Raw genomic sequence first — 5,485 nt, forward strand, 5'->3', positions numbered from 1 at the left:
CTGGACCTCGTTGACATTTAATTGAATAGCCCTGGTCTATGGTTTTCCAGAGAGAACGCAGGAAGAGGCTTTACTATTGCTGTGTTCAATATAGGCTACCGGTAGGTATCTTAATGACACTTTTAAATCTGTCTGCACTTGCTTTTAATCTTGTAATCTCCTTTTAATCTTGTTTTATGTTTATTATTTTATGGTTTTTATTGTGTAATTTTATCTCTTCTTCCATATTGATTTGTTCTGTTTTGTCTGTGTCCTGTCTGTAAATGTAATTGTGATGTGTGCTGCCGCCTTGGCCAGGGCTCACTTGTAAAAGAGAATTTTATTCTCAATGTGATTTTATTTCCCTGGTTAAATAAAGGTAAAATAAAAAAAATAAAAGGTATCAATCTACTGCAGCAGTGCTTCTCCTGTGAAGGGGTTTGGATTGGGGTTTTGACCAAGAGAAGGAGTTTGTTAAAGAGAGAAAGAACGAAAGAGAGAACGAAAGAAAGAAAGAAAGAAAGAAAGAAAGAAAGAAAGAAAGAAAGAAAGAAAGAAAGAAATTAAGAAAGAAAGAAATAAGGAAAGAAAGAGAGAGAGACTAAGAGAAAAGGAAGATCAAAGGAAAGCAAGGATGATAAAAGGACAGGAGGAAATAGAAAGCCGTAATGGGTTCAACCTAATTATGGCTGCTTTACGCCGCTCACATGTGACATATGATGACAATAAAGCCATTATTTTGAGGCGCGTGTTTATCCCTGGCACGGCCACAAACAAACTATGTATGCCTGATTGTGTCTTTGTGTGTGTGTGTGTGTGTGTGTGTGTGTGTGTGTGTGTGTGTGTGTGTGTGTGTGTGTGTGTGTGTGTGTGTGTGTGTGTGTGTGTGTGTGTGTGTGTGTGTGTGTGTGTGTGTGAGAGAGAGAGAGAGAGAGAGAGAGAGAGAGAGAGAGAGAGAGAGAGAGAGAGAGAGAGAGAGAGAGAGAGAGAGAGAGAGAGAGAGAGAGAGAGAGAGAGCACCCTAGATGATAACCTATACGTGATTGTAATCAACGTACTACGTAATCAAATCATTCCTAATTTCTCTTCCCATTGTCATTTCATTAGAGCAGTGGTTTAGATACAAACTGTGTGGAAAACTATGGAGGTTGTACACAGCTGACCCAAATGGGCTTCCAAAACAATTTACATAAAAGTACACGGACCCCTTACTCATCCCTTCTCATCCTTTCTTGTTATGCATGTGTATTTTGGTTTTCCACGACACATTGTATGTTGTTAATTCATTGTTATGAATCTGTTATAACTGATATACATATATAGTATTTATCTAAATAACAGATAACAGATTCGTAAAAATGAATGAAAATAGAGAGAAGAAAAACTACTATGCATATATACCTTTTCTTCTCTGTTTTGTACAACAATGTAATGCATAGCTGAGGGATGTCTTATTATGTAATGAACCTGCACTTCATAATCTGGTGCGTCACGGGAAAGGACTGGTAAATGCAGGGAAAGAAAGGAATCACCGGAGCAGCTTCAGATGTGGAAATTAACTTCTTTTATTAGGCAAGCGCCAAGACTACGTTTCGACATTCTCAAGTCTTCTCACGAGTCATTGAGAGAGAGAGAGAGCGATTAAAGTCAAAACAATAACAGTCCTATGTCCATGTTGTCATCACAAGTTGATAAAAACATCTACTAATTGCATGTTAATGTAATGTATTGGTCAGGGTCAGTGTGGGCGGTAGCGGCTGGTGACCAATCTTGTCTGCATGTCTGTTGTGTTTCGGGGTCCACCAAAGGCGTCCCAATGGCTCCCATGCTGTTCCGTGTGATATTTGTCCGTGTCAGGCCATTTCCCCTTCCTGCGGCCCGGCCGCCAAGCACAATGAAAGTCAAAACAAACAGATTGGTGTCACTCCAGGAAATGCAGTGCACACGGTAGCCATCGAGTCTGAGCACAATGGAGGAGAGGAGTTTCACAGTATGGAGGACCTATACTCTGTTCTGTTTGATTCTTTATTTGTATGCTATAGGCTTGAAATTCAATGTCCCTAGGATGCATACACACACATATCATACACACGCACCAAGCAAAAAGGATAGAGAAAGAGAGAAAATGCACACTCTCACCTTTTTCTTTCTCTCTGCATATATCTTTATCCCATCCTCCTTCCTCTTGATGGTGTGTGCTATGAGCTTTTGTCTCTGTGTGTGTGTGTGTGTGTGTGTGTGTGTGTGTGTGTGTGTGTGTGTGTGTGTGTGTGTGTGTGTGTGTGTGTGTGTGTGTGTGTGTGTGTGTGTGTGTGTGTGTGTGTGTGTGTGTGTGTGTGTGTGTGTCTACAAGCTACAGGCTATAAGTGTGAAATTCAATGTCCCTAGGATGCACACACCATCATACACACACACCAACGCACTTGTACAAATGATCAGAGATAATCTCTTTTTTCCTTTTGACGTTACTCTCATTTCATAGTATGGAGGACCTAAACTCTGTTCTGTTGGATTCTCTATTTGTACCTATAGGCTACAGGCTTGAAATTCAATGTCCCCAGGATGCACACACCATACACACAGATACCAGGCAAAAAGGATAGAGGAAGAGTGAAAACACACTCAGAGAAATATCAGAGATAATCTCTCTCTTTTCCTCCCAACCACATATTTTCCTCCTTTCTCCTTCTCTCTGCATATTTCTATATCCCCTCCTCCTTGCTCCTGATGGTGTGTGCTACGAGTGTGCATCTGTGTGTGTGTGTGTGTATGTGTGTGTGTGTCTGTGTGTGTGTTTGTGTGTGTGTGTGTGTGTGTGTGTGTGTGTGTGTGTGTGTATGCATGCACGTGTATGCATGCACGCGTGCCTGTGTACCTGCGTGCCTGCGTGCTGGCGTGCATGCGTGTGTGTGCGCGCGTGTCTGCGCGTGCATGTGTGTGGGTGTGTGTGTGTCTAGCCATACTCTGCTTTTGGGGAAGTCACAATGACAGCATTGTCCTGTGGCCTGCTGGACTCTATATTAAGGCCCAAAGCAGGTCAGACGCTAGTTGGGAACAGGGGCGTAGCAGCAAATTGTGGGCCCTATGTACAATTCGCTCCAATGGACCCCCCCTAGCCATATATCTACAAAAATCAGACACTTCATGGACCACCTATATACACAGATAACTCAGTCATACTTTACCCCCTGTACAACACCCCTGGTTGGGAATATGGCTTTGAATCACGCTGCCTAACTAGCAGTGTTGCCAGATTGGGCTACTTGGGATGGCCGTCTGCGGGTAAAAACGGGAAAAATTGGCCATTTGGCGTTTTTTTTCTGCAGTTTTGTGCCCATAGAAATCAATGCAATTTGTTGAAATTGGGCGAAATTTAGCACATTTTGATGGTTTTTGAGAACCTTTTGGGCGGGATTTGATTCGACACATGTGGCAACACTGCTAACTAGCCAGATTCATTAACCGCTCCCATCAGGAGGTTGGCCGGCCGGCTTGCTCACATCTTAATCTGTAGGCCGCTCAAAATAACCGTTTACTAAATCACGCCGTAAATTGAAGGTATGTCATGTCTGCTTGTGTGTGTGTGTGTGTGTGTGTGTGTGTGTGTGTGTGTGTGTGTGTGTGTGTGTGTGTGTGTGTGTGTGTGTGTGTGTGTGTGTGTGTGTATGTGTGTGTGTGTGTGTTTGTGTGTGTGTGTGTGTGTGTCTGCTTGTGTGTGTGTGTGAGTGTGTGTATGTGTGTGTGAGAGAAGGTATGTCTGCTTGTGTGTGTGTGTGTGTGTGTGTGTGTGTGTGTGTGTGTGTGTGTGTGTGTGTGTGTGTGTGTGTGTGTGTGTGTGTGTGTGTGAGAGAGAGATAGAGAGAGAGACAGAGAGAGAATGAGAGAGAGAGAGAGAGAGAGAGAGAGAGAGAGAGAGAGAGAGAGAGAGAGAGAGAGAGAGAGAGATTGAAAAGAAGAGAAAGAGGAACTGTGTGTGTAAACATCCTTCTCTTCTCTTCCCTCTGTCCCCAAACGAGGCTGGACGTCACTTCAGAGGAGTAACCCAGGGCTGGACTGGCTATCTGGCATAGCGGGCATTTCCCGGTGGGCCCTGCACCCTCGTGGGCCCCTATTTTCAGAAATGTAAAAAAAAACAAAAGGGGAAATAGTCGCCCACGAGGGTGCGGGGCCAACCGGTGAGTCAGTTCTGTGTCGGTAACTATGAGGGGGGGCCCTTTAGGCCAAAAGTACCCGGCCCTATTTCTCCCCGTCCAGCCCTGGAGTCACCCATGCATTCTTCCTCCTCAAGTCCCGGGCCTGGCCTGCTGCTGTCTCTGTGTATCTGAAGGATGGCTTTGTTCCTAAAGGGCATTGGAGGCTGGCGGGTGGCGGGTGCGAGAGAGGAGAAAGGAAAAGGTGGGCTGTGTGGAGGGTGGGGGTAGAGGGGTGGAGGGGGGGTAGGAGTGTCTCTGAAGGGCGTGGGGGGGGGGGGGGTTAGAAGTTTTGGAGGGGGGTGAGAGTTGTGTTGGGAGGCTAGCGTGTAGTGTTGGGGTCATTTGGAGGGTGGGAGGTGGTGATGCTGTGGATAGGCTCTGGAGATGCTTGTAGGGGGGGGGGTGTTGGGGAGGGAGGGGCTAGGAAGGGTTTGGAGATGTTTGGAGGTGGGAGGTGATGGAGTTGTTTGGAAGTGCAGGGGAAGTGGTGCTGGTGGGTGGTTTGAGTTGTTTGTTTGGAGGGAGGGGGTTAGTGTGTGTGTGTGTGTGTGTGTGTGTGTGTGTGTGTGTGTGTGTGTGTGTGTGTGTGTGTGTGTGTGTGTGTGTGTGTGTGTGTGTGTGTGTGTGTGTGTGTGTGTGTGTGTGTGTGTGTGTGTGTGTGTGTGTGCTTGTGTGGCGGGGGGTGGGGGGATGTGTTAACGGTCTCCGATTTGGTTCTGGCTGACCCTTGACCTTTGGGATTTAGGATGACAGTGACCTTGGTGGTGCCCTTTTGCTCTCTGTTTTCCCATGTGGTGTTTCGGTGGCGGACGGCTGCCGGAAAGACAAGTGTTCAGAGGGCTGTGTGTGTGTGTGTGTGTGTGTGTGTGTGTGTGTGTGTGTGTGTGTGTGTGTGTGTGTGTGTGTGTGTGTGTGTGTGTGTGTGTGTGTGTGTGTGTGTATCGTGTTGTCTGCTCTTGAGTTGAGTTCATATGTGTAGGCATCTGTTTCCAAGTATCAGAAATTGCACCATTCATAGGCCTACTTTTAAAATATAATTTTGGCCTAATAACCACAACCTGGAATGTCTATATAAGTGTGTGTGTGTGTGTGTGTGTGTGTGTGTGTGTGTGTGTGTGTGTGTGTGTGTGTGTGTGTGTGTGTGTGTGTGTGTGTGTGTGTGCAGGGGCGCTGCCAGAAATGCTGGGCCCCATGAAAGATTCGAATTTTGGGGCCCCTTAAGGGCCCCTCTCAGTGCTTGGGCCCCCTTAAGGGCCCCTATCAGTGCTTGGGCCCTTAGAATCTGTACCACCCCCCCCCCCCCCCTTGCGGCC

Source organism: Engraulis encrasicolus, chromosome 12, assembly GCF_034702125.1.
Source record: "Engraulis encrasicolus isolate BLACKSEA-1 chromosome 12, IST_EnEncr_1.0, whole genome shotgun sequence".
Lineage (NCBI taxonomy): Eukaryota > Metazoa > Chordata > Actinopteri > Clupeiformes > Engraulidae > Engraulis > Engraulis encrasicolus.